The sequence below is a fragment of the Arachis ipaensis genome, chromosome B1 (genome assembly GCF_059453495.1).
Source record: "Arachis ipaensis isolate K30076 ecotype BB chromosome B1, ASM5945349v1, whole genome shotgun sequence".
Taxonomy (NCBI): domain Eukaryota; kingdom Viridiplantae; phylum Streptophyta; class Magnoliopsida; order Fabales; family Fabaceae; genus Arachis; species Arachis ipaensis.
The window spans coordinates 22,751,247-22,762,722 of NC_142436.1; the positions used below are offsets into that span (position 1 = coordinate 22,751,247).

Sequence of the window (11,476 nt, forward strand, 5' to 3'; positions counted from 1 at the left end):
ACTCAGCTTTTGAGGAGGAAAGAACTTGGCTAAGAAATCCGTGACTAGCTTATCCCAAGAGTTCAGGCTATCTTTGGATTGAGAGTCCAACCACACTCTAGCTCTGTCTCTTACAGCAAACGGGAAAAGCATGAGCCTGTAGACTTCAGGATCTACTCCATTAGTCTTAACAGTATCACATATCTGCAAGAATTCAGTTAAGAACTGAAAAGGATCTTCAGATGGAAGTCCATGAAACTTGCAGTTTTGTTGCATCAGAGAAACTAGTTGAGGTTTAAGCTCAAAGTTGTTTGCTCCAATGATAGGAATTGAGATGCTTCTTCCATGTAAATTGGAATTAGGTACAGTGAAGTCACCAAGCATTCTCCTTGCATTATTATTATTTTCGGCTGCCATCTTCTCTTCCTGTTCGAAAATTTCTATAAGGTTGTCTCTGGATTGTTGTATTTTAGCTTCTCTTAGTTTCCTTTTTAGAGTTCTTTCAGGTTCAGGATCTGCTTCAACAAGAATGTTCTTGTCCTTGCTCCTGCTCATATGACAAAGAAGGGAATAGAAAATAATAATAGGGATCCTTTTTACCACAGTATAGAGGTTCCCTTGTTGTTAGTAGAAGAAGAAAGAGAATAAGAGTGAAGAAGAATGGATAATCCAAACACAAGGGTGAGGATAGGAGCAGAGATATGAGATGAAGAAAAGTGTTAGTAAGTAATTAAATAAATAGAAGAAGATGAGAGAGAGAAGTTTTCGAAAATAATTTTTTTGAAAAGGAGTTGATGATTTTCGAAAATTAAAGGGAAAAAAATTTAAAATTAAAATTTAAAACAATTAATTAATTAAAAAGAATTTTTGAAAAAGAGGGAGGTATTTTCGAAAATTAGAGAGGGAGAATTAGTTAGGTAGTTTTAAAAAAGATATGATTGAAACAAAAAGATAAGATTGATTGAAAAAGATTTGAAAATCAATTTTAAAAAAGATAAGAGGTTAGGAAAGAAGTTAGAAAAGGTTTTGAAATTGAATTTGAAAAAGATATGATTGAAATAAAAAAGGGATATGATTGAAACAAAAAGATATGATTGATTGAAACTTATTTTGAAAAAGATTTGAAAAAAAATTTAAAAAGATTTGATTTTGAAAATTAAAGTTGATTACTTGACTAACAAGAAACTAAAAGATAAGATTTTAAAATTTAAAGATTGAACCTTTCTTATTAGGCAAGTAACAAACTTTACATTTTTGAATCAATCACATTAATTGTTAGTAATATTTTCGAAAATTAGGAGATAGAATTAAGAAAAAGATTTTTGAAAAATATTTTTAAAATTTTCCAAAATAAATAAGAGAAATGAAAAAGATTTAATTTTTGAAAAAGATTTTGAAAAAGATAAGATTTTTAAATTGAAAATTTGATTTGACTCATAAGAAACAACTAGATTTTAAAAATTTTGGAAAAAGTCAACTCAAATTTTCGAATTTTATGAGTGAAAAAGGGGAAGATATATTTTTTATTTTTGAATTTTTAATGAAGAAAGAGAAAAACATGAAAAAGACTCAATGCATGAGAATTTTTAGATCAAAACAATGAATGCATGCAAGAACACTATGAATGTCAAGATGAACACCAAAAATACTTTGAAGATCATGATGAACATCAAGAACATATTTTTGAAAATTTTTTTATGCAAAGAACACATGCAAGACACCAAACTTAAAAATCTTTAATGCTTAGACACTATGAATGTAAAGATGCACATGAAAAACAACAAAAGACACAAAATAAGAAAACATCAAGATCAAACAAGAAGACTTACCAAGAACAACTTGAAGATCATGAAGAACACTATGAATGCATGAATTTTCGAAAAATGCATAAATTTTTAGAAAAAATGCAATTGACACCAAACTTAAAAATTGATTCAAGACTCAAACAAGAAACAAAAAAAAGATTTTTGATTTTATGATTTTATTAAATTTTTTTTTGGATTTTTGTATATTTTTATTTTTTGAAAACATATAGGGAAAAGGAAGCAATGAATTCATAGTGCTCAATCAAGATTCCAGGAATCATACCAGGTTAGTCTAAAGCTTGATGGCCAGCCAAACTTCAGCATACCATTTTGAAACTTTAGAATTCATTCTTAAAAATTTTAAAATAATTTTCGAAAACAAAGGGAAAATTTTTTTTTGAAAGATTTTTGAAAACAATTTTTTTTTTTGAAAATAAAACAAAAAGAAAATTACCTGATATGAGCAACAAGATGAACCGTCAGCTGTCCAAACTCAAACAATCCCTGGCAACGGCGCCAAAAACTTGGTGCTGTTGCCAGACCAACTTAGCACTGATGTTACCGGACCAAAACTTGCCAAAAACTGGAACAATCCCCGGCAACGGCGCCAAAAACTTGGTGTACGAAATTGTGATCCCTGGTAATGGCTCCAAAAACTTGGTGCTCTAATCTTAATTCATAATTTGTCACAACTTCGATACAACTAACCAGCAAGTGCACTGGGTCGTCCAAGTAATAAAACCTTACGTGAGTAAGGGTCGATCCCACGGATATTGTCGGTATGAAGCAAGCTATGGTCATCTTGTAAATCTCAGTCAGGCGGATATTAAATGGTTATGGAGTTTTCAAATAATAATAGTAAATAAACAGAAAATAAGGATAGAAATACTTATGTAATTCATTGGTGAGAAATTCAGATAAGCGTATAGAGATGCTTTTGTTCCTCTAAACCTCTGCTTTCCTGCTGTCTTCATCCAACCAGTCCTACTCTCTTCCATGGCAAGCTTTATATAGGGCATCACCGTTGTCAATGGCTACATCCCATCCTCTCTATGAAAAACGTTCAAATGCTCTGTCACGGCACGGCTAATCATCTGAGGTTCTCGATCATACTGGAATAGGATTCACCCTCCTTTTGCGTCTGTCACTACGCCCAGCACTCGCGAGTTTGAAGTTCGTCACAGCCATCCCTTCCCAGATCCTACTCGGAATACCACAGACAAGGTTTAGACTTTCCGGATCTCAAGAATGGCCATCCATGGGTTCTAACTTATACCACGAAGACTCTAATATCTCGGACTCGGACCTCTGTATTAGATATCTAAGAGATACTCATTCTAGCTTGTTTGCATGTAGAACGGAAGTGTTTGTCAGGCACGCGTTCATAAGTGAGAATGATGATGAGCGTCACATAATCATCACATTCATCATGTTCTTGGGTGCAAATGGATATCTTAGAAGCGGAATGAGTTAAATTGAATAGAAAAACAGTAGTACTTTGCATTAAATCATGAGGAACAACAGAGCTCCACACCTTAATCTATGGAGTGCAGAAACTCTACTGTTGAAAATACATAAGTGATAATGGAGTTCATTGGTCTCGGCCCTAGAGGGGAACCGGAGTAACCAAGACTTGATCCAAGGATCAAAAGATAATCCAAAGATTCTAAATACAATAGTAAAAAGTCCTATTTATACTAAACTAGCTACTAGGGTTTACAGAAGTAAGTAATTGATGCATAAATCCACTTCCGGGGCCCACTTGGTGTGTGCTTGGGCTGAGCTTGAAGTTTACATGTGCAGAGACTTCTTTTGGAGTTGAACGCCAAGTTGTAACGTGTTTTTGGCGTTCAACTCTGGTTCGTGACGTGTTTCTGGCGTTTAACTCCAGACTGCAGCGTAGAACTGGCGTTCAACGCCCTTTTGCGTCGTCTAAACTCGGGCAAAGTATAGACTATTATATATTGCTAGAAAGCCCTAGATGTCTACTTTCCAACGCCATTGAGAGCGCACCATTTGGAGTTCTGTAGCTCCAAAAAATCCACTTTGAGTGCAGGGAGGTCAGAATGCAACAGCATCAGCAGTCCTTCTTCAACCTTTGAATATGATTTTTGCTCAAGTCCCTCAATTTCAGCCAGAAAATACCTGAAATCACAGAAAAATACACAAACTCATAGTAAAGTCCAGAAATGTGAATTTAACATAAAAACTAATAAAAACATCCCTAAAAGTAACTAGATCCTACTAAAAACATACTAAAAACAATGCCAAAAAGCGTATAAATTATCCGCTCATCAGCTGCCAATCCTGGCATTAAACGCTAGGCTGCTCCCCATTTCTGGCATTTAACTCCAGCTTTTTGCCCATTCCTGGCGTTAAACGCTAGTCTGGTGCCCATTTCTGGCGTTTAAACGCCAGTAAGTTTCTCCTCCAGGGTGTTCTGTTTTTCATTCTATTTTTCCTTCTGTTTTTGCTTTTTCAATTGTTTTTGTGACTTCACATGATCATCAACCTATATAAAATAAAAGAAAATAGAAATTTAACATAGATAGTTAAAGATTGGGTTGCCTCCCAACAAGCGCTTCTTTAATGTCAATAGCTTGACAGTGGGTCCTCATGGAGCCTCACAGATGTTTAGAGCAATGTTGGAACCTCCCAACACCAAACTTAGAGTTTGAATGTGGGGGTTCAACACCAAACTTAAAGTTTGGTTGTGGCCTCCCAACACGAAACTTAGAGTTTGACTGTGGGGGCTCTGTTTGACTCTGTATTGAGAGAAGCTCTTCATGCTTCCTCTCCATGGTAACAGAGGGATATCCTTGAGCTTTAAACACAAGGGAGTCTTCATTCACTTGAATGATCAATTCTCCTCTGTCAACAACATCAATCACAGCTTTTGCTGTGGCTAGGAAGGGTCTGCCAAGGATGGTGGATTCATCCATACACTTCCTAGTCTCTAGGATTATGAAATCAGCAGGGATCTAATGGCCTTCAACTTTTACCAAGACATCCTTTACAAGTCCATAAGCCTGTTTCTTTGAATTGTCTGCCATCTCCAGTGAGATTCTTGCAGCTTGTACCTCAATGATCCCTAGCTTCTCCATTACAGAGAAAGGCATGAGGTTTATGCTTGACCCTAGGTCACACAGAGCCTTCTCAAAGGTCATGGTGCCTATAGTACAAGGTATTGAGAACTTTCCAGGATCTTGTCTCTTCAGAGGTAATCTCTGCCTAGTCAAGTCATCCAGTTCTTTGATGAGCAATGGAGGTTCATCCTCCCAAGTCTCATTACCAAACAACTTGGCATTTAGCTTCATGATTGCTCCAAGGTACTTAGCAACTTGCTCTTTAGTAACATCTTTATCCTCTTCAGAGGAAGAATACTCATCAGAGCTCATGAATGGCAGAAGTAAATTCAATGGAATCTCTATGGTCTCAGTGTGAGCCTCAGATTCCCATGGTTCCTCATTAGGGAACTCCATGGAGGTCAGTGGACGTCCATTGAGGTCTTCCTCAGTGGAGATCACTGCCTCTTCCTCCTCTCCAGGTTCGTCCATATGAGACGTGTTTATGGCCTTGCACTCTCTCTTTGGATTCTCTTCTGTATTGCTTGGGAGAGTACTAGGAGGGAGTTCAGTAATTTTCTTACTCAGCTGACCCACTTGTGCTTTCAAATTTCTAATGGAGGACCTTGTTTTAGTCATGAAACTTTGAGTGGTTTTGATTAGATCAGAGACAATGGTTGCCAAGTCAGAGTGGCTTTGCTTAGAATTCTCTGTCTGTTGCTGAGAAGATGATGGAAAAGGTTTGCTATTGCTAATCCTGTTTCTTCCACCATTATTGTTGTTGAAACCTTGTTGAGGTCTCTGTTGATCCTTCCATGAGAGATTTGGATGATTTCTCCATGAAGGATTATAGGTATTTTCATAAGGTTCTCCCATGTAATTCACCTCTTCCATTCCTGGGTTCTCAGGATCATAAGCTTCTTCTTCAGAGGAAGCTTCCTTAGTACTGCCTGTTGCTGCTTGCATTCTAGACAGACTCTGAGAAATCATATTGACTTGTTGGGTCAATATTTTATTCTGAGCCAATATGGCATTCAGAGTATCAATCTCAAGAACTCCTTTCTTCTGAGCTATCCCATTATTCACAGGATTCCTTTCAGAAGTGTACATGAATTGGTTATTTGCAACCATTTCAATGAGTTCCTGAGCTTCTGCAGGCATCTTCTTCAGATGAAGAGATCCTCCAGCAGAGCTATCTAATGACATCTTGGATAGTTTAGACAGACCATCATAGAAAATACCTATGATGCTCCATTCTGAAAGCATGTCAGAAGGGCACCTTCTGATCAATTGCTTGTATCTTTCCCAAGCTTCATAGAGGGATTCACCTTCCTTCTGTCTAAAGGTTTGGACTTCCACTCTATGCTTGCTCAATTTTTGAGGTGGAAAGAACTTTGTCAAGAAGGCATTAACTAGCTTTTCCCAAGAGTTCAGGCTTTCTTTAGGTTGTGAATCCAACCATGTCCTAGCTCTGTCTCTTACAACAAAAGGGAAGAGCATAAGTCTGTAGACTTCAGGGTTAACCCCATTGGTCTTGACAGTGTCACAGATTTGCAAGAATTCAGCTAAGAACTGATGAGGATCTTCCAATGAAAGTCCATGAAACTTGTAATTCTGTTGCATTAGAGAGACTAATTGAGGCTTAAGCTCAAAGTTGTTTGCTCTAATGGCAGGGATTGAGATGCTTCTCCCATAGAAGTCGGGAGTAGGTGCAGTAAAGTCACCAAGAACCTTCCTTGCATTGTTGGCATTGTTGTTTTCGGCTGCCATGGTTTCTTCTTCCTTGAAAAGCTCTGTTAGGCCGTCTAAAGAGAATTGTTCTTTAGCTTCTCTTATCTTTCTCTTCAAGGTCCTTTCAGGTTCAGGATCAGCTTGAACAAGTATGCCTTTATCTTTGTTCCTGCTCATATGAAAGAGAAGAGAACAAAAAAGTAGGGAATTCTCTATGTCACAGTATAGAGATTCTTTGAGGTGTCAGAGGAAAAGAAGAATAGAAGGAGGAGGTAAATAGAAGAGAATTCGAACTTATCAAGAGGGATAGAGTTCGAATTGCACCTTGAGGAGGAGTGTTAGTCCCTTAAATAGAAGGATGTGAGAAGAGGGGAAGAATTTTCGAAAATAAATTAAAAAGATTTTGAAATAATTAAAAAGAAATTTGAAAATTTGATTGAGATTTTCGAAAATTAAGACTAGGAAAGAAATTAAGTGATTTTGAAAAAAAGATTTTGAAATTAGAAATTAAAAAGATATGATTGAAAATTAATTTTGAAAAAAGATGTGATTGAAAAGATATGATTGAGAAGATATGATTGAAAATCAGACTAAAAAGAGAAAGTTTTAAAATTAAAGTTGATTACTTGGCTAACAAGATATTAGAAGATATGATTCTAGAATTAAAACTTTTGATTCCTTCTTAATAGGCAAGTAACAACTTGAAAATTTTGAAGTAAATCATTAATTTTAGCAAGGATTTTCGAAAATAGTAATAAATAAAAAAAATTGGAAGGAAATTGATTTTGAAGAGATATGATTGAAAAGATATGATTTGAAAAAGATTTTATTTTGAAAAATTATGAAGATTTGAAAAAGATTTGAATTAAAAACAAAATCTTCCCTTTAGTGTCCTTCTGGCGTTAAACACTCAGAATGGCATCCATTCTGGCGTTTAACGCCCAAAATGCTACCTTTTTGGGCGTTAAACGCCCAGCCAGGTACCCTGGCTGGCGTTTAAACGCCAGTTTTCCTTCTTCACTAGGCGTTTTGAACGCCCAGCTTTTTCTGTTTGATTCCTCTGCTGAATGTTCTGAATCTTCAATTCTCTGTATTATTGACTTGAAAAGACATAGTTTTGAAAATATTTTTGAATTTTTTATGATGAGAAACAACAATAAAAAATGCAACTAAGATCAAATAAACAATGCATGCAGGACACCAAACTTAAAAATTTTCATATAGGAGACACTAACAAATTGAGAATGCATATGAGAAACAACAAAACACACAAAAAAAGAGAATTTAAAGATCAGAGCAATGAAATTATCAAGAACAACTTGAAGATCAATGAAGAACAATATGTATAAATTCGAAAAATGCAAGAAGAAGAAAGTCATGCAATTGACACCAAACTTAAAAATTGATACTAGACTCAAACAAGAAACATAAAATAATTTTTGTTTTTATGGTTTTATAAATTTTTTTTGTGATTTTCGAAACTTATATGGAAAAGAAAATAAAGAGATTCAAAACTTTTAATAAGAATTCCAGGAATCATGCAATGTTAGTCTAAAGCTTCAGTCTAAAAAGATTAGACATGGTTGGCCAAGCTTCAGCAGGACATTACATTCAGCAGCTAAATTGATGAGAATCAATCAGCTTTTGTGATGATAAGAACATCACCTTGAAACTCTAGAATCCATTCTTAAAAATTCTGAAAAGTACCTAATCTAAGCAACAAGATGAACCGTCAGTTGTCCAAACTCGAACAATCTCCGGCAACGGCGCCAAAAACTTGGTGCACGAAATTGTGATCATCAACAATGGCGCCAAAGGACTTGGAGCTCTTAAACATGAATCACACTTTGTCACAATTTCGCACAACTAACCAGCAAGTGCATTGGGTCGTCCAAGTAATACCTTACGTGAGTAAGGGTCGATCCCACGGAGACTGTCGGCTTGAAGCAAGCTATGGTCACCTTGTAAATCTCAGTCAGGCGAATTCAGATGATGATGGAGAATTGATAATTAAAAGATAAATAAAACATAAAATAAAGATAGAGATACTTATGTAATTCTTTGGTTGGAATTTCAGATAAGCGTATGAAGATGCTTTGTTCCTCCTGAACCTCTGCTTTCCTATTGCCTTCTTCCAATCATTCATACTCCTTTCCATGGCAAGCTTTATGTTGGGCATCACCGTTGTCAATGGCTACTTCCCGTCCTCTCAGTGAAAACGTTCCAAATGCGCTGTCACCGCACGGCTAATCATCTGTCGGTTCTCGATCATGCTGGAATAGGATCCATTGATCCTTTTGCGTCTGTCACACACCCAAAAATCGCGAGTTTGAAGCTTGTCACAGTCATTACTTCCCAGATCCTACTCAGAATACCACAGACAAGGTTTAGACGTTCCGGATCTCAGGAATGACCGCCAATAATTCTATCCTATACCACGAAGGTTCCAATATGAGATTAGAAACCCAAGAGATATACATTCAAGCTTGTTTGCATGTAGAATGGAAGTGGTTGTCAATCACGCGTCATAGGTGAGAATGGTGATGAGTGTCACATAATCATCACATTCATCATGTTCTTGGGTGCGAATGAATATCTTGGAGAAGAAATAGACTTGAGTTGAATAGAAAAATAATAGTACTTTGTATCAATTCATGAAGAACAGCAGAGCTCCACACCTTAATCTATGGTGTGTAGAAACTCCACCGTTGAGAATACATAAGAACAAGGTCTAGGCATGGCCGTGAGGCCAGCCCCTAAACGTGTCTAAGATAGCATAAGACTTCTCAAAGCTTAAAATACAATAGTATAAGGTCCTATTTATAGAGAACTAGTATCCTAGGGTTTACAGAAATCAGTAATTAATGCAGAAATCTTCTTCCGGGCCCACTTGGTGTGTGCTTGGGCTGAGCATTGAAGCTTCCATGTGTAGAGACTTTTCTTGGAGTTAAACGCCAGCTTTTGTGCCAGTTTGGGCGTTTAACTCCAGCTTTTGTGCCAGTTCCGGTGTTAAACGCCAAAATTCTTGAGCTGACTTGGAACACCTATTTGGGCCATCAAATCTCGGGCAAAGTATGGACTATTATATATTTCTGGAAAGTCCAGGATGTCTACTTTCCAACGCAATTGAGATCGCACCAATTGGGCTTTTGTAGCTCCAGAAAATTCACTTTGAGTGCAGGGAGGTTAGAATCCAACAGCATCTGCAGTCTTTTTTCAGCCTCTGAATCAGATTTTTGCTCAGGTCCCTCAATTTCAACCAGAAAATACCTGAAATCCCAGAAAAACACACAAACTCATAGTAAAGTCCAGAAGAGTAATTTTTATTTAAAAACTAATAAAAATATAATAAAAACTAATTAAAATATACTAAAAACATACTAAAAATAATGCCAAAAAGCGTATAAATTATCCGCTCATCAGTCTATCAGTGTGCGGTGGAGATTTGCGTTTGCCAGTATAATAGTGATGACCATGGGATCATCGTGTTCTAAGATGATACCGGATGCGTCTTCTTTGGTGAAAGTGATTGCGGGGATGTCGAGTGCTTCCTCTTTCCCCTCAACATGATATACTTCTTTGAGATATCTTTTGCGAGATGACTTGGAGATTCCTCCTCCCGCAAATCCACCGTGTATCATGTGGACGTGTCTTTCTGGTGTGTGAGGTGATCGCTCGGTTCATCCGACATCTTCGTTTCTTCTTCTTTTTCTTTGTTCATCGTCCCGGGTGGCCAGGTACCGATCTAGTTTTCCCTCTCTTACTAATTTTTCTATGACATTTTTTAAGTCAAAACATTCGTTGGTGGGATGCCCACGGATTCGATGATATTCACAATATTCGGTCCGATTTCCTCCTCCTTTTTTGCCTTTGAGTGGTCGAGTTGGGGGTATTTTTTTAGTGTGGCAAACTTCTCTGTAGACATCCACAAGGGACACCCGAAGAGGGCTGTAATTGTGGTATTTTTTGATTTTTTCCCCATGTCGATCTTCCTTCTTTTTGGACTCTTTATCCTTATCCTAGGAGGGATAGGTGAATCCAGATTTTGAGGTCTCTCCTAGTCGAGAATTTTCCTCCATGTTGATGTACTTCTCTGCTCGTTCTTGCACTTCGTTCAGAGATGTAGGGTGTTTTTTCGATATAGATTGACTAAAAGGTCCCTCTCGCAAACCATTGATGAGGCCCATAATGGCAGCCTCTGTTGGTAGGCTTTGTATGTCCAGGCATGTTTTGTTAAATCTTTCCATGTAATTGCGAAGACTTTCCCGATCTCCTTGCTTAATTCCCAATAGACTTGGGGCGTGTTTAGCCTTATCTTTTTGGATGGAGAATCTGGCTAGAAACTTCTCGGTTAAGTTGTCGAAGCTTGAGATGGACCTAGGAGGTAGATTGTTGACGTGGCGGAAATTGGCGAGTCAAGAATTGTTATAAGATATGCGTTGCAAGTATAGTTCCTAACCAACCAGAAATCCACTAATCAATTTAGAAGGGTTGTCACAAAAATTAAAATTAAAATACTGGGAGTATGAATCCCAGGTCGTCTCCCAACGAGTTGCAGAAAGGTGTGTTATTTTATTAATCAGATATTTTCAAAAAGAGTTTGAGTTGAATAAACAGGAAATTAAATTAGGGAAATTAAGTAATTTAAATAAAAGCCTTGACTGGGAGTAGATTAGTTGGAAGCCCTATTCTTGTTGTAGTACTCTCAAGATTAATTGATAATTGAAGGTTGTTCTGTTTAGTTATCCCTTACTAGGTAAGGAAAATTCAAACAAGTTGGAATGCTATTTCTATTCACCAGTCCCAATCCACTTACTTGGAAGGATTGGCGTTAGTGACTAGAGAGCCATCCAACAATAAACCCAATTACAATCTCTCTTTTGAGCATTCCAACTC

The 11,476-nt window shown here is 37.0% G+C and overlaps 1 non-coding gene across 1 annotated transcript; it reads left to right on the plus strand.

Annotated features, from left to right (window-relative positions):
- The first annotated feature begins 6,109 nt into the window (after positions 1-6,109).
- Positions 6,110-6,217, plus strand: LOC148575949 (small nucleolar RNA R71). Its single transcript, XR_015903894.1, has one exon. It is a non-coding gene; the product is annotated as a small nucleolar RNA R71 (small nucleolar RNA).
- The last annotated feature ends 5,259 nt before the right edge of the window (positions 6,218-11,476 follow it).